Here is an 18,272-nt window from a genome sequence, read left to right on the forward strand (position 1 = left end):
TCCATAGGGCAATGGAGAGTATCTTGGCCTTGGAGTAAGGAAGACCTTGGCTCGGGGCCTGATCTTGACATGTATTTGCTATGTGACCCTAGGTAAGTCACTAACCCTCTCAGTACCCTAGGCAACTCATAAAGGCTTTAAATTATGGGAGAGTCATAGATCTGTATTTGTAGGAGAAATTTCCATGGAGAAATTCCCTGTGCTGATGAAAATCATAGGTTTGGACAGCAGACCAGAATTTTTCAGGTGATGCTATAGGGCTAAGAATTATAGGACATCCCAAACTCAGGTGAATCAAAATTGCAGACCACCGAAAAGGCACTGGAAAGATGTGTGGTGAGTTTAAGTAGGCTGTAGTTTTCTCTAATAATGACTTACATACGCCGAGTGGCATGAAATACCTCATCACAGGAATACACAAATTAGACTAATGAAGCCGCTAGGGGGCGCCATAGTGCACAGGAAGATTCTGAGTTCAAATGTGTCCTCAGACACACACTAGCTATATGACCCTGGGCAAGTCGCTACACCCCATTTGCCTCCATTCCCTCATCTGTAAAATGGGCTGGAGAAGGAAATGGTAAACCATTCCAGTATATCTGCCAAGAAAACCCCAAATGGGGTATGAAGAGTCAGACATGACTGAACGACTGAACAACAAGAAGTGATCTAAAAGTATTTGCCAAATTGACTTGAAACTGGGACTACAGAATTTGGAAGAGAACTCTGAGGTCATCTAATCCAAACCCTACATGAACTGGAATCTCCTCTCAGACAAGCCTGACAAGTGGTCATCTAGCCTTCGCTTGAAAACCTCAAGTATAGGGTACCATTTCCTGAGGCTTCGAGTTAGGAAGACCTGAGTTCAAATCCAGCCTCAGATAGTAACTGTGTGACCCTAAACATGCTGTCTGCCTTGGTTTCCTCGTCTGCAAAATGGGGATAATAATAGCACCTACCCCACCAGGGTAGTTGTAGGGATCAAATTTGTAAAGCTCTTAGCACAGTGCCTGGCACCCAGTAGAAGCTTAATTAGCGCTCATTTCCTTCCTTCGTTTCGAATAGCTCAGGATGTTTTTCCTGATGTCAAGCCTAAATTTGCCTCTTTGCCAAACATAGCAAGACTGGTCCCTCTCTCACATAGCCCCTCACATACTTGAAGACTGTCATCATATATTCTCTGAGTCTTTTTTTTTCTCCAGACAAAAAGTTCCTTCAACCAATCTTTGTAAGTTAAGGCCCTTCACAATTTTGGATACCTTCTTCTGGATGCTTGCAACCTTATTAATGCCTTTCTTAAAATGTGGCTTTCAGACCTGAATACAATGTCATGTAACTCATGCCTATTTCTAATGTGGAGGTGTCCTTGAGGGGCCTTTGGAGCATGTCCCAGTGACCTAAAATGGAGGTCCCTTCATCCCCTACCAAATGGGTGGGGGGTTGCCTCCTTTGATTGGCTGCCTGTCTTTAGAACTGGCTGAACTGAGCTGGTTTCTCTTTTTGGCTCTACCCTTTTCCACCATCTTTCTGAAGTGCTCTTTTCAGTGACAACTATCTGCTGTGTCCAGAGGGTGAACATCCCAGTTCACCCACAGCCAGGATGCCATGAACATAACTGGTGAGAAGGGAAGGACTTTCCTCTCCTTGCTCCCTCTTTTACCCAGGCTCAGAGAAATGAGTCTGGGGGTGTTTGTTTCTGTTCTGTATTGTTTGTTCTCCTCAGGTCCAGAAGTCCAAGGTGATCTTTACTGGACCAGGTGTTCAAGCCGTGATAACCTTGGAACCGATGTTTACAGGTGAGATGGAAACCCTGAGAAGACAGAGTGCCTGTGACTTGAGCCCTATAGCAACCAAGCTTACCTTATTCCGTTTCTCTCCCTAGAAACCGAGGTGATGCAAAGGGAGGGGTGGGAGGTGGCTTATGGTGGGGGGTTAAGTTTGTATATTTGTGATTATGCCTTTTTGGAGTCAATATATATTCATTGTTGGTAAAGCTGTGAGTGGTTGAACCGTTATAGAAAGCAATTTGGAATTGTGCTAAGGCATGACAAAAATTTCCATTCTTTTTGAGTCAGAGATAACACTGCCAGACATATCACCCAAGGAGGTCAAAGATAGAAATAAAGGTCTTATATACATAAAAATACTTATGTCAGCACTTTAAAAAAACCTATTTTTTTTTTAAAGTAAAGAACTGGAAACAGAATAGGTGCCCAGTGATTGTTGTTATTTAGTCATTTCAGTTGTGTCTGACTCTCTGTGAACCCATTTGGGGTTTTATTGGCAAAGATACTGGAGTGGTTTGCCATTTCTTTCTCCAAGAATGGTTTGCCATCTCCTCCAAGAGTGTTTTTTTTTTTTGTGAGCCAAGAATGGTTTGCCATTTCCTTCTCCAGCTTATTTTACAGATGAGGAAACTGGGGCAAACAGAATGAAGTGACTTGCCCAGGGTCACACAGCTAGGAAGTGTCTGAAGCCGGATTTGAACTCATGAAGATGAGTCTTCCTGACTCTAGGTCTAGCGCTCTATCACTATGGTAACACCTAGCTGCCCAATGATTAGGGCCTGGCTAAAGAAAATGTGGCACATGAATATAATGGAATATTGCCAGGAGAAACCATGAACATGAAGTATATAGAGAAGCATGAGAAGACATATATGAACTGATACAGAATGAAGTAAGAGTCAGGGAAACAACATCTACTAAGACAACAGCAATGGAAATGGAAACAATAATAACAAAAATCTGAAAATGAACCCTGTGTCATTATAATGACCAAGCTTGGACCTGAGAAAACAATGAGAAAATTTACCTACCTTCAGTTCAGAGATGGAAGACTGGGTGTGGAATATTGTGCATGCTCTCAGCCTTGATCGATTGATAGATTGATTGGTTACTTTTGCTGAACTGCTTCCTCTTCTCTCTCTCTTTTTGTCTGTCTCTCCTCTTTTTACAAGGGATGGCTTTCTGGGGGAGGGGAGGAGGAAGAGAGATATTTGGAAATGAAGGTGACATTAAAACAAAAGATGTCAATAAAATTTTAAAGAAGTTTTTCTTTTCTTTTTAGATTCATTCCAGTGTTCTTGCCCATCAAGATCTTTCTAATGGTCATTTAGCATGCTATTGATTCCTTCTACCTTTGTATCATCTGCCAGTTTGATAGACATGCCAGCTATGTCTGCAAGTCATTAGTTAACAATATTGAACAGCTCAGGGACCGGCACTGGTCCCTGGTGCACTCTGTTGCGATCTCCCTCCAAAATGATATCGTCCCATTAACAACCAGTTCCCAGGTCCAGCAAGTGAGCTGTTTCTGAAATTACCCAGTAGTGTTATCCTGTAACCCCCACTTTCCCATTTATTCTATGAGAATAGCACGAGATACTTGATCAAATGCTTTGCTAAAGTCTAGGCAAAGCTGTGTTTGTGTTGTTCTGGTCTGCCAGTCTGGTAACTGTTGAAAAAGAGAATGAGGTGAGTGTGGAAGGACTCATCCTTGTTAAAGTCATGCGGTGGCTTCCCTTCCATGCACTTGATACCCCAGCCCAACTAGATGAGTGTCTGTCTGCCTCTTGAGATACAGTGTCCTTTCATGACTTCAGACTTCTGCTCACTCAGGTTGTTCCTTGTGGCTGGAATGTCCCTTCTCCTTTTGTTTGATGAATAAATAACCATTGATCCTTAGGAGCCTAGACCATATGGCCCCTTCTCTACGAAGCCTTTCTTGATCCCCAGAGTTGGTAGCAACCTTAGTCCACAGATCTCTCATAGAATTCCAACTCCTTAATGCATTTGTAACCCCAGTCTCAAATTCTCCTTATTGATGGAGATCAACATCCCGTGCAATGGGTTTTAAGACTGGGTTTCACTTTGTCATGTAGTATAATTGTATGAGTTTGTGTCTTATCTCCCTACTGGACTGAAAGCGTCTGAAGGGCAGGGACCATGTCTTATCTAAACTTAGGGTATCCCCAATACCTAGATTTATGCTCTGTACGATGTGAGTACTTAATAAATGCTTGTTTCATAGTTTACAAAGCACTTCACGTTTTCTCAAATACTTGCTTAAGATTTTTCACTAGTGGGTTTTTTTTTTTGGCATTGGGGTTAAGTGACTTGCCCAGGGTCACACAGCTAGTAAGTGTCAAGCATTTGATCTGAGGCCAGATTTGAACTCAGGTCCTCTTGACTTCAGGACTGGTGCTCTATCCACTGCACCACCTAGCTGCCCCTTTAAAATTTTTTAAAACCGTTTTTCTCTTGTTTTACAAAGAGAGGGAATGTGTTATAGTGAGTAGAGAGCCAAAATGACCTGGGTTGAAGTCCTGTCTCTGACATGTACTGGTTGAGGGACCTTGGGAGCAAGTCATTTAACCTCTCTGTGTTCAAGTTCAGAGGTTTTCATTGGAGTCCAGGAACCTCCAGGGTCCCTGAAACTCTTTCCTGGGGTCCTCGAGGTCAAAATTATTTTCATAATAATACCCAGACATGTTAATTTCAAACACAAATACTGATAGCTATAACGCACATAAACAAAAATCTTTGTGGAAGTAAAGGGTCCACAATCATTTTTTAGAGTGTAAAGGTGTCCTAAGGCCAAAAAGAGCTTGCTAAGACAGTAAGTTGCAGAGAAGTTTTTTTTTTTTTGCTAGGCAAAGGGGTTAAGTGATTTGTCTAGGGTTACACAGCTAGTAAGTGTTATGTGTCTGAGGTTGGATTTGAACTCAGGTCCTCCTGAATCCAGGACCGGTGCTCGATCCCCTGTGTCACCTTGCTGCCCCAGAGAAGGTTTTTACTGACCTGCTTTGCTGAAGGGAGTAGTTTCTTACCTAGAGGTTCTCTATTCCAGCTAAGTCATCCATCCACTCCCTATCCTCTATCCTCTGTCTCATTTCCGGAGAGCTAAACCTTATAAAAAAAAAAGAGGAAAAAACAACAATAATTCATCAAAACTAACCAGCACATCAACTGGGTCTGACATTCACCTAAGCCACAGTCAGGCACATGGATCCTGACCGATCTTTAACTGCTGTTGCCTTCTTCCCTCATAAATTACTTGTAGGTGGCGTGGAACAAGTTGTTCTCATCTGCCCATTCTGCTAGGGTAAGACTTCGTATGCTTGGGGTAGACATCCTCCTAACTCACCAGTGAGTTTGAGACCTGTTGGTTAAACCTCAGCCTGGTCTAGCCTACCTCCAGAGGCAGTTTGCCCGGGTTTGGCCACTGGACTTCAGTGATTCTGGATGAGAGGGTGAGGCTGATGACTTTGTGCAACTCCGCCTCACTTCAATCCAGTTCACACACAGGACGATGTCACTGGTCTGCTTTGAAAATGAAGGGCCAATAGCGACAACAAAAACTTGTAGTTAGGCACTTGTATTCAGTTTTTTATGGTTGTTGTACACAGGCTAACACATGTGTTTTATTTATTCATAAATATATTTATATTTTAAAATATAGATAAATAGTATATATTGGTATATAGTTTTTGTATACATATACTTTTTGTCTCCTCTTTAGAATGTAAATTCTGTGACATTTAAAAAGTTTGAGAGACATAATTTCTGGGTAATTAGTCATTTTATTAATAATGTCAGCATTTTAATAAAAAGAGGTCAGTGGCCTTCTAGAAAGCCAAAGACAATCATGGCAGTGGGCTAACAGCTTATTTGCCTTTTGGAAGAGGAGTGTGCTGGAGAGTGGCAATCAACTCTGATTAGTTAACAATTGATGAGAGCTGGACTTTACAAAGAAAAGTGAGCTAACTCCAAGGAGGGGCTGAGAGTGACCTCCCATCACTCTTGGCCAGAGAGACTATCCCAATGCTTAGACCACCCCCAGCCTTGGGCAATCTATTTCTTTTTCTTTTTTTCTTTTTTTCCTTTTTTTCTTTTTTTTTTTTTTGCTGGGCAATTGGAGTTAAGTGACTCGCCCAGAGCCACACAGCTAATAAGTGCTATGTGTCTGATTTGAACTCAGGTCCTCCTGAATCCAGAGCTGGTGCTCTATCCACTTCCCCACCTAACTGCCCCAGCCTTAGGCAATCTAGACAAAGAATCTGTATCCTCTATCTGAGCATGAGTTGGGTGGAATTGCAATACCTGAATGAGGAGAATGATAACCCGTCTTCCATCAGCCGAGTCATTTGGACAAGGAAATAGGACAGGGAAAAAAAGCTGGAATCTCCTCAATAACTGACTATTAATATGAGAGAGAAATAATAATTTCCCTCAACTCCTTCCTAGTAGGGATTATTTAGTTCATTGTATTTGTATCCAGCTGGATGTCAAAGTGAATAGAGCACTGGGCCTGGTGTCTGGAAGATCTGAGTTCAAATCCACACTCAGACATGCTTCCTAACTGTGTGACCCTGGGTAAGTCATTTAATGCTGTTTGCCTCAGTTTCTTTCTTTGTAAAATGAGCTGCAGAAGGAAATGGCAAACTACTCCAGTATCTTTGCCAAGAAAACCTCAGATGGGGTCATAAAGAGTGGGACACAACGGAAATGACTGAATAGCAATACCTTCCATAGTACCTGGTATATATAGGTGCTTAATAAATACTTGTTGATCCATTGTTTGTTCTATGTAATGTTCTACGCCTGTAGTCTCTTACCTCTGCAAAGAATGAAAGTAGGTGTATTCTCATATTTCTTCTTTGGGGCTAAGCTTGGTCTTTATAATATTTTATCTCATTTGATCCTTGCAATAATCCTTTGAGGTAGAAAAGATAGCATCTATTATCCCCACTTTACAGAGGAAAATGAGGCTCCAGGTACTACATGTACTTGAAAGTAAAAGGACATTTCTTTAATTATCTTCTATAATTCATAATTCTTACAAATTCTATCTGCTTTTCTCTCCCTACCTTGTCCCTGTTAATTAGAGCAAATCAGCCTATTTTTAAAAAACCTGTCAGTCTGAGTGTCAATTTTATCTTGGAAATAATATATATATTTTTGGGAAATAATATTTTAAAAAATCTATTTTAAAGATAACTCCTGAGATAGCAAACCACTGTATAAAGGCAAATGTGTCCCAAATCTGCTAGAGTGAGGAGTGAGCCTGCGAAGGAGCAGCTGGTGAGAAAGCTATCAGTCCTAAGCTTAGCCACACAGTGGAACAAATACTAAGAAAGACTCTCTAAACATCCATGAGAGAATCGTGACCAGTAAAAGCAGTGTGAGTTTATAAAAAAAAAAAAAATCAGATCTTGCCAAACAAACTGGGTCACTTTTGTGAGCAAATTATACAATGAGCAAAGAGGGAAAAAGCAATTTCAGGGGGAAAAAGCAATTTCAGGGGGAAAAAAAAGCAAAGGGTTCGGTGGCCATGGTGACTGAGATGGAAACAGGCAAGATTGGTAAAGACGTCTACTTTAGTCTGCTGATACCTGGGCCTCCTCTCTTTGGTTGAATGTTAAATAAAGTATTCTGCTAGTAGTATGAAGCTTTGTATTTTTCGTTTGTGCTTAATTCCAAACTCCTAAGATGATTAAAAACAAAACGAAACAAAACACCAAGCCTTACATAGGAAGCAAAAGGACGGCACAGCTCAGAATAAGCAGAAAGCCCTTCTGAGGTTAACATAGGAATTTGGGTGGGTGATAACAATAGCATGAACCAAACCACATTACTGAATGATTATGCCATCAAAACCCTCTAAATTTAGCAACTTTAAACCCAGAACCAGTGTGGTTTGGCAAAAATGGGCTGTATGACTATTGGACAATACCAAAAAAAAATCACATTTCAAATTCTAAATTGTTAACCACTGAAACAGAGTTCACAGAGGCAAAGATTCAACAAAAAGAATTACATCTAAAAAGAAAATTCAATGTGCAAAGCTCGAATTTTATCCATTTCTTTAGAATTCTATTCTTTCCATCTGGGGACTTCTGCCAAGCAATAGGAAATGTTGAGTTGGAAATGTAATTCTGGATACCATACATCTATAAAGTAAATTTAAAACGACCAGAATCATTTAGGATTCTCTAAGTGATCATGGTTATAAAATTTAACCTGATAGTGTGCTATCTAGGTGTGTTAAAAAGTAGAATACAGCATTATGGAAAGATTGAAATCTTTCTGTCTTCAACATCCATGTTTATAATTATCACAATTATGTTTTCCCACAATTTTCATCTTTTCTTCAAGGCTTCCCCAGTACAGAAAGGTGATCAGGTGAGGATTTAGCTCTTCAGTGGAAGTTGGAGGCAACAGCATCTGGAACCAGGAAAGGCAGATCTACATTCAGCAGAGATAAGAGCCCTGAAGTGGTAAGAGTTCAAATGGGAGGAGAAGATGCCATTATATCTCTATTGTCAACAAATACCCTTTCATCTTCTACATGTTTATTTTAGGCTCTTTAAATCTGGTATTTCTGGCTGTCTGGGGAAGAAAATACATCCTTTTCTAATGTGGCAGTCCTTCCTAATGTGGCTTGCTGCTACTTTAAAATCTTAACACACTGGGCCAAGAGAGGAATTCATAGTCATTCCTTGCTGTCTTCCTACCTCCTTGCTACTTCCTTTGCCACTATCACTTTGTAATCTCTCCTCCTTTGAGGTTTGTTCCAACCTTCTATATTATCCTGAATACAGTTTTGTTATCATAGTATATACTCCACTTCCAGGTTACTCTCCTTTCTCTAGGAGTTCAGCGTTCCTTGAGGCCTACCCAAGTAGAGTAAAAAAGTTTTAAATAGAAAGAGAATTTAGTCAGGGCTTAGAATGCTGAATGAGACTGCAGGGTATTGAAAATTATGCTGTTTGGAACAATGCCCAAAGGGCTATAAAACTGTGTATGCCCTTTGATCCAGCAATACCACTGCTATCTCAAATAGCCCAAAGAGATCATAAAAAAGGGAAAAGGACCTATTTGTACAAAAATATTTATAGCAGCTTTTTTTTTTTGTGGTGGCAAAGAATTGGAAATTGAGCAGATGCCCATCAGTTGGGGAATGGCTGAACAAACTGTGGTATATGACTGTAATGTAATACTATTGTGCTTTAGGAAATGATGAGTAGGCTAATTTCAGAAAAACCAAGAAAGACTTACACAAACTGATGCAAAGTGAAGCGAGCAGAACCAGGAGAACCTTGTACACAGTAATAGCAATATTGTGTGATGATCAACTGTGACTGACTTAGCTATTGTCAGCAATACAATGATCCAAGACAATTCCAAAGGACTCATGATGGAAAATGCTGTCCACATCCAGAGAAAGAACTGATGGCGTCTGAATACAGACTGAAGCATGCTATTTTTCACTCTGTGTGTGTGTGTGTATGTGTGTGTGTTTCCTTTGGGTCTATGTCTTCTTTTACAACATGACTAATATGGAAATATATTTTGTATGCTTGTACATGTATAACCTATATCAAATTGCTTACTATGAAGGGGGGAGATAAGAGAGGGAGAGAGAAAATTTGGAACTCAAAATTAAAAAAAAGATGAATGTTAAAAATTGTCTTTACATGTAATTGGGAAAAAATGTTATTTAAAATTAAAAAAAAAGTTATACTGACTCAGTGACCCAGTGTTCCTAGTCCTGTTTGTAAATCAGTGTTGGGGGAAGCATCGCTGTATGACCTGTTGTCTAGCACTTATCCATCTTTGTTAGTATCACCTTCTATTAAACATCCCATAAAGGCAATTGGGGAGGAGTTGAGATGCAATGGCCCAACCACTTTTACTGATGCAGGCCCATCCAAGTTGTCTTTATCTCATTCTGAAAATCATCAATAAAAGCTGGCTCCATCATGAAACCCTTGCTGATCTCCAGTGATCAATCTGTCCATGTGTTGCTAACTTGATGTATTTTTAATAAGCTCTTTTAATTCTATTTTTCCTGAGTTTTGCCTTGTCAATCAGGGCAAAAACCTGAATAAAGAATTTTCCCTTTAACGAGGGAAATGATGATTTATAGTCCATAGTGATTGGACTTCCTTTTCCTCCTGTTGGAAAGAGCCAGGTGATAGTTGAGGATATAAGGATAACCAACTTAGAACATGGATAGGTCATGAAATCTGCAAGAATTACTTCATGCCACTGTAACAGAACTGGTTTGGAACAAGATCATGGATTTAGAGTTGGAACGGACCTTAAAGGCTAACTAGCTTAATCTCTTAATTTTACAGATGAGGAAACTGAGGACCAGAAAGCTCGTGACTTACTTAAGATTGCATAGGTACTAAGTGTCAGAGACAGGATTTGAACCCAGATGCTCTGACTCCAGAACTTTTCCAGTGTTATTTCATCCCACTTTTATGTTATCTTTTACAAAGTACATTTACTTCACAAATACAGCAAAAACAAATGTACAGACATTCCCCCCAATACCTCCAGGATATATGCTCTCACATTTCTTATATCTTCATATGTCCTATTCCATATACTTTGGTCTTTGTGAGAGTAGGCTTAAAACTTAGCTCCATTCCTTTATAGTACTGATCCTACCAATTTCAGGTCCAAATTGGCCTGCTTGCCAGGTGAGTCTCAATGCCAGGCAGTCTCAAAGATCTTTCCTGAAGGGCATAATCACTTCTTGTTCCTTGGGGCATTGATGTTGATTGAAAAACCTGATCTGGTTTCTGACTCTCAAATTTCTGTGGATATGTTTCCTGCCCTTTGTAACTCCCAAGGTTAGAAAGTCTACAACTTTACCTAGAATGGGAAGGAGTAAATAAAAGGGCCAAGGACCCAAGCCCATTTCTTAGGAGCCATAAGACTTCAGACAGTGAGAAGATCCTAAGGCCATTCCCCTTACAGCATAGATCTCACCAGATGCTACTCCCCTCTTCCCTCAATACTTCTTCCAAGTCTCCCATAAGTGCTCTGCTCTTGGCTTTTTTTTGGTCTCTCTGTATCAGGGGTTCTTAGCCATTTTGTGTCATGGATCCCTTTGGTAGTCTTGTGAAGCCAATAGACCTCTTCTCAAAATAATATTTATTTTAAAAATTCATAATTGAAGAGAATGCTGAATTTCAGTTAGAAGTTAGTTAAAATTAAGATAGATTTTCCCCCCATCTAATTTCACAGACCCCTTGACTCTTGCTTTATACTTCCTTGTCTATTCCCATGGCTTTGCTTATCCCCTCTACACAGATGACCCCCAGATTTGTATCTCCACAAGCACATCCTGTAAGATCTCCAGTTCTATATTTCCATCTGCCTTCTAGATGTCTCCATTTAGGAATCTAGGTGTCATGATGATACCTTACACTCAATATGTCTAAAACTTACTCTTCCCCTTAAACCTACCCTTTCTGCGATGTACTAGGCTGCTATTTATGGTACCACCAGCCTTCTAGTCACCCAGGGGTGCTAACTCTTCTGTCTCTCTTGGCCCCCATATTGAATAAATTGCCATATTCTCTTGACTTCACTTCTACAATAAGTTCTCATATTACTTCCTTCTTTTCCATTTTCACTACAACCTTTCTAGTCTAGATTCGTATCTCTTTCTCCCATAGCTGTTGTAATAACCAAGTCATAGAATTTGAGAGCTGGAAGGGACCTTAGTGGTCGTCTAATCCAACTCGTACCTGAAAGGAATCCCCACTACCACATTTCTGAGAAGTTGTCCGCTGAGAACTTTAGCTCTGTTTGAGCTATCTTTTTTTTTTTTTTGGCTAGGCAGTGGGGTTAAGTGACTTGCCTGGGATCACACAGCTAGTAAGTGTTATGTGTCTGAGGCCAGATTTGAACTCAGGTCCTCCTGACTCCAGGGCCAGTGCTGTATCCACTGTGCCACCTAGCTGCCCCCCCAACTATCTTCTTGACTACAGTCTGGCCTCTTTTCAATCATTCACACAGTTGCCCAGGGAATCTTATTTATATATATGTCTGATCATATCACATTAGGAACATTTCTGGAAGCCTTAGATGAAGTGTGGGGAAGGTAACATGGTATAATGGAAAGAGCACTCTTTTGAGAGTCAGAGGATCTGGGTTTGAATTCTGCCTCTGACACTTATTATCTATGTAACTTTCCAAGTCACTTACCCTTCTTGGTCCTCAGTAGACCCCTACCAAACAAAGCATAAACTCCTGGTCCTCAAATTCGAGGCCTTTTATGATCTGACTCCTTATGACCTTATCTCACCTTTCCAACCTGAACTCACACTCCTTTTCACACTATCTGTCCCACAGGTTTGTTGTAAGCAGAGTCCCATGTAAACCTTAAAGTAATATGCAGATCTGAAATACTATTATTATTACTCATATATTCGCTCACCCAGACTGGTTCACTCATTGTCATCTTTTCTTGCTCTTTCTTATCTCCACGTACTTGTTCATATTGCTACCATATGCCTGGAGTAGACTCTTCCTTCCATCTTCTCTGTCATTACCTTTTCCTCCACAATCTCTCTTCCTTCAGAGTCCAACTCAATTATCACCTCCTTATGAAGATTTCCCTGATCCACTCCCAGCTCTGTCTCTCTCAACTCTCCCTCCTCATAGTTCTCATAGCACTTTGCTTGGACTTTTCTTTGACATGCATCATATTCTGCTTAGTACTGTAGTTAATTTTTGTTTTTGTTTTTCTTTTTTAGTTAATTTTTCTACGTAGCTTAGTGCCTATATTACTTTGAAAGAGTTGGAGGAATAAATTCTGTGAAGGCCGAAACATATATCTTGCCACAATGACCCCATTGACTTGGGACTGAGATAGTGATACAACTGACTCTTGAGATAACGTCTAGTCTAGGAGAATGGATTTCTGGGTCCTCTAAGCTGAGGCCACAAGAGCTTGCAACCTGCACCATCCCTGTCTTTTACCTGCTGTTGTTGCTTGCTCTAGGGGTATTTATTGCTCTGGGGTGGATTAGTTTCTCAATAAATAAAGTAGGGACCCTGATTTTTACTTCATTGACTCTTCACCCAGCTACTCTAGGGAAAGCTGCTACTTAGAGAGTCGTTAATTTTATTTTATTTCTTGAGAGTTGTTCATTTTAGACATGTTTATGAGATCAGAGTCTAAGGGTCCTCTCCAGCAAGGGGGAGAATAAAAAAGATACCTGATGTACATAAATGAATCAGGTATGGAACATGAATTTTATTCTCTTACATCAAAAGGAATGACAAGCAATAAAGGATCATAGTGTTGATTAGAACTGAATCTGGTGACTTATCAATGCTAGCGAGTACAATCTACTTGGAAGCTAACCTTCAAGCCTTATTGGGACATGATTAGTCGTTATTGTTGTTCTTGGTCTTTCATTTTGGAAGAGGACCAACGACTTATGAGTGAATTGGACTTAAGTGAGGCAGAGTTGCTGAAAGTCTTCAGCCAGACTCTCTCTTCCAGAGTCATCGAAGTCCAGAGGCAAAACAAAGTCAAGATGACCGGCAACGACCCAGGAGGCAGTGGATGACATTAGTGACTTTGATGTCTGACCAAGCTCTAAGCACTCCATAGCATCTGTTTTAGTCTCCTTCATGGCCATTGGAACAAATTGTTCTCATCTGCCCATTCCCCTGGGGGAAGTCTTCACATGCTTAGGGTAAACATCCCCCTAACTCACCAACAGGTTTGAGGCCTGTCAGTTACCCTCAACCTGGTTTAGCCTGTCTGCTGAGACGGTTTACTGAGGTGTGGCTGCTGTGCATGCTACAGCTTCTTGGAGCCACAGGTCAGAGTTGGGTGGCAGGTGGACACCAAAGGTGGATGAGCAGCCCTGAAAGGGGCTCCCTGAGCTCTCACGCCAAAGAGGCTGGTCCTCCCTGAATACTCCCTACGTCCACATTAGCATTAGGCTCCTAATTAGCCAGTTCACATTTCACCTTCACTGGGGAGAGTTTGATCAAACACCAAGTGGGATCTTTTTATTTTTCTGGAGGCCTCCCTCTCAGAAGCCAGTGCTTTCTTTGCCAAAAGTCTAATCCTGCTTTTGCTGCTGTGATGTTAGATGCTGCCCTCCTTTTCGGCTTTCCTGGGCCTTTCAGGACTTGTCTGTGTTCAGAAGGAGAAGCAAGGTGGGCAGGGGCCCGTCGTACCAGCTGGGTTAGTTGAGTTCATGTGCCGTGTGACAGCAGGAAGAAACTATTGTCATTCAGTCATACCATACTGCATATAAATATATAAACTTTTTTATCAGCTGTGAAATTAGGATACTGTGTATGACCTAAGAGATATGAGAGTTGCTCTGGAGAGAAGAAGTGGGATACTTTTATAATATGTTACAGCACCCTTGGAGAAAAGGTCCTATGTAGTAGCCGTGGAACATGGCAAAGAAGGTATTACCCAATATATTACCCAATAGTCTGTTGCCTGGACTCTATTCAATTGCCTTTCCAATTTTGTAGAATGTGTAAAATGTATCTGCTATTGGCCTATCCTTAGAAAATCCAAGGTCACTTCCATGCCAAGATAAAGGATCCTTTTTTTTTTTAATTTTTAGGCAGTTGAGGTTAAGTGACTTGCCCAGGGTCACACAGCTAGTAAGTGTCAAGTGTTTGGTCTGAGGCCAGATTTGAACTCTGGTCCTCCTGACTCCAAGGATAAAGGACACTTTTGAGGCAGGGTGAATATTAGTTAAATTTAGCATTTTAGTATCTTAGGATTTTATGTTATCAAGGGGAAAACTTTCTTTTTTTGGGGTGGGGTGCTCATAAGTGAATAGTGTTGCCCTGTTCTTTGCACCAGTTTATCCTGTGTCTTGGAACATCTCATCCTGGAAGATGCCTCTGCCATGCCTGCTGCTTTTTCCCCATTGGTGAGTTTCTCCTGGGGCCTCTATTTTGTAGGAGGCCCAGACCAGCCAATCTTCATTCACCAATGCTCCTGACTTTCCAGACTTCGACACCATGCCTCTAAGGTGAAGTACTACATTCCCCTCCCCCGACCACTGCAGCCCCATTTTGTGTTTTGTGTTCCCTCATTGAGGGCAGGGGCTGTTCTCCTTTTTGCTTGTATTTGCACCCAGCACTTAGCACAGTGCCTGGCACATAGTAAGTTTTTAATAAATGCTTGTTGACTAGTCTTGTTGGTGTCTCTCTTTTTTTTAATATAAATTTATTTATTTTTAGTTTCAACATTGACTTCCACAAGATTTTGAATTCCATATTTTCACCCCATCTTGCCCCTCCCCCCACCCCAACAGGCATGCATTCTGAATATCCCTTCCCCTAGTCTGCCCTCCCTTCTGTCTCTCCCCCCTTCCTTCTCTTATCCCCTTCCCCTTCTATTTTCCTGTAGGGCAGGATAGATTTCTGTACCTCATTTCCTGTATTTCTTATTTCCCAGTTGCATGTGGAAACATTTTTTTTTAAACTTGTGTTTTTAAAACTTTGGGTTCCAAATTTTCTCCCTTCCTCCCACCACACCCACCCTCACTGAAAGGGCAAGCAAGACATACAGTGCAGTTATGCAAAACACTTCCATAGTAGACGTGTTGTGAAAAACTAACTCTATTTCCCTTAATCCTATCCTGCCCTCCTATTTATTCTATTCTCTCTTTTGACCCTGTCCCTCCTCAGAAGTTCTTCCTTCTGATTACCCCTTTCCCAATCTGCTCTTCTCTCTATCATCCCCCTGCTCTCTTGTCCCCTTCCTCCTCTATTTTCCTGTAGGATAAGATAGATTTCCATACCCAATTGAGTGTGTATGTTATTCCGTCCTTAAGCCAAATCCTATGAGAATAAGATTCCCTCATTTCCTCTCACCTTCCCCTGTTTCCCCTCCATTGTAAGAACCTTTTCTTGTCTGTTTTGTGCAAGATAATGCACTCCATTCTACCTCTCCCTTTCTCCTTCTCCTAGTATAATCCTCTCACCCCTTAATTTTATTCTCCAGATATCACCCTTTCATCTTCAACTCACCCTGTGCCCTCTATCTATCTATCTATCTATCTATCTATCTATCTATCTATCTATCTAATTTTTCCCCTACTACCCTAATACTGACAAAGGTTATACATGAGTTATAAATATCATCTTTCCATGCAGGAATGTAAACAGTTCAATCTTAATAAGTCTCTTATGATTTCTCTTTCCTGTTTACCTCTTCATGTTCCACTTGAGTCTTGTATTTGAAAGTCAAATTTTCTATTCAGCTCTGGTCTTTTCATCAAGAATGCTTGAAAGTCCTCTATTTCACTGAATGACCATTTTTTCCCCTGAAGGATTATACTCAGTTTTGCTGGGTAGGTGATTCTTGGTTGTAATCCTATCTCCTTTGCCCTCTGGAATATTATATTCCATGCCCTCTGGTCCCTTAATGTAGAAGCTGCTAAATCTTGTGTTATCCTGATTGTGTTTCCACCATACTTGAATTGTTTCTTTCTGGCTGCTTGCAATATTTTCTCCTTGACCTGGGAACTCTGGAATTTGGCTACAATATTCCTAGGAGTTTTCCTTTGGGGATCTCTTTCAGGGAGAGATCGGTGGATTCTTTCAATTTCTATTTTGCCCTCTGGTTCTAAAATATCAGGGCAGTTTTCCTTGATAATTTCTTGAAAGATGATGTCTAGGCTCTTTTTTTGATCATGGCTTTCAGATAGTCCAATAATTTTAAATTCTCTCTCCTGGATCTATTTTCCAGGTCAGTTGTTTTTCCAATGAGATATTTCACATTGTTTTCTAATTTTTCATTCTTTTGGATTTGTTCTACTGTGTCTTGATTTCTCATAAAGTCACTATCTTCCAATTGCTCTATTCTAATTTTTAAGGAAGTATTTTCTTCAGTAATCTTTTGGACTTCCTTTTCCATTTGGCCAATTTTGCTTTTTAGGGCATTCTTCTCCTCATTGGCTTTTTGGACCTCTTTTGCCATTTGGGTTAGGCTATTTTTTAAGGTGTTATTTTCTTCAGTATTTTTTTGGGTCTCCTTTAGCAAGCTGTTGACTTGTTTTTCATGATTTTCTTGCATCACTCTCATTTCTCTTCCCAGTTTTTCCTCTACTTCTCTTACTTGCTTTTCAAAATCCTTTTTGAGCTCTTCCAAGGCTGGGACTGATTCATATTTTTCTTGGAAGCTTTGGATGTAGGAGCTTTGACTTTGTTGTCTTCTTCTGGTTGTATGTTTTGATCTTCTTTGTCACCAAAGTAAGATAATATAGTCTGACTCTTTTTGTGAGGTTTGCTCATGATCCCAGCCAATTACTTGAGTTGTAAACTCTTTGTTAAGGTAAAAGTCTGCTTCCAATGTGGAGAATGTACTTTCCCAAGCTTTGGGGGTTTGTACAGCTGTTTTCAGAGATACTTCTAGGGACCTGTAAATTTTCAGTTCTTCCAAGGTGGTATGATAAGGGTGGAGGTATTTACCCTTTTCCTGGCCTGAGCTCTGGTCTTTGAGTGACTGGCCACAAGCAGTCTTTTCTCTCTTGGAACTGTAAGGAGGGTTTCCTCTCCCCAGCCAGTACAAGCTCCACCATGCCAGCGCTCCTCCTCACCCCAGGACCGCCACCCAGAACTATGACCCAGATCCAAGCACAGGCAAAGCAAGAGATTCCTGCCTCAGCACCAGCAAAGAGATCCCTGCAGTCCCCCTCTGATTAGCCACTTGATTCCCCCTCAGTCAGTGGGCTGGAAGCTCGGGACACAGCCACCGTGCTGGTGCCCACGCTCTGCGCTCTGGAACTGGCTCTGACCTAGCTCTTCTTTCACTGCAAAAACAGACTTTTCCCACTGACCTTCTAAGTTGTCTTTGGCGTTCGTGGATTGAGGAGTCTAGAAACTGCCACAGCTGCCCACGATTCAGTCCTCTGAGGCCTGCTCCAAGTTTGCTTCGTCCTGAGCAAACTGATCTCCTCTTCCCGCCTGGCGTGATAAGCCTTTCTGATCAACCATCCAGACTGTCTTGGGCTGGAAATTTGTTTTACTCTGTCTTTTTGTGGGTTCTGCTGCTTTAGAATTTGTTTAGAGCCATTTTTTTACTGGTATTTGGAGGGGTTTGGGGGAGAGCTCAAGCAAGTCACTGCTTTCCCGCTGCCATCTTTGTTGGCGTCTCTTTATAACAAATGTATTAAATGATATGTTAGAAATAATACATCAAACCAATATATATTGTGTACACAACAGGAGGGACAAGCTGGTTACCAGACCTGGGTAGAGAACATCCATCTATGCAGATAAAAGCATGGTTGGAAATATGATTCCCTTCAGGGCTCAGGTAGTGTCTCAGTTCTCCCCCATCGTTATTTATTTTGTATATATCCTGTATATTCACATAAGCTACGAACATTTTGTATCCTCCTAATAGAATGTAAGCTCTTTGAGGACAGGAATTGTCTCACTTTTGTATTTGTTCCCAGTACATAATAA

At 40.9% G+C, this 18,272-nt stretch overlaps 1 long non-coding RNA gene across 5 annotated transcripts in view; it reads left to right on the plus strand.

The window, feature by feature from the left end:
• The window catches only part of LOC110215540 (uncharacterized), a 156,761-nt gene that overhangs the window by 77,082 nt on the left and 61,407 nt on the right, over positions 1–18,272 (plus strand). For 4 of the 5 annotated variants that reach the window (XR_013483072.1, XR_013483074.1, XR_013483073.1 and 1 more), the window contains 2 exons: positions 1,724–1,796; positions 8,160–8,281. This is a non-coding gene — a long non-coding RNA (uncharacterized LOC110215540). The remainder of the gene's footprint in view (positions 1–1,723; positions 1,797–8,159; positions 8,282–18,272) is intronic. The other variant, XR_013483075.1, reaches the window with a different exon arrangement.

This window comes from Phascolarctos cinereus, unplaced genomic scaffold (genome assembly GCF_003287225.1).
Source record: "Phascolarctos cinereus isolate Bilbo 61053 unplaced genomic scaffold, phaCin_HiC Scaffold_726;HRSCAF=1367, whole genome shotgun sequence".
NCBI lineage: Eukaryota > Metazoa > Chordata > Mammalia > Diprotodontia > Phascolarctidae > Phascolarctos > Phascolarctos cinereus.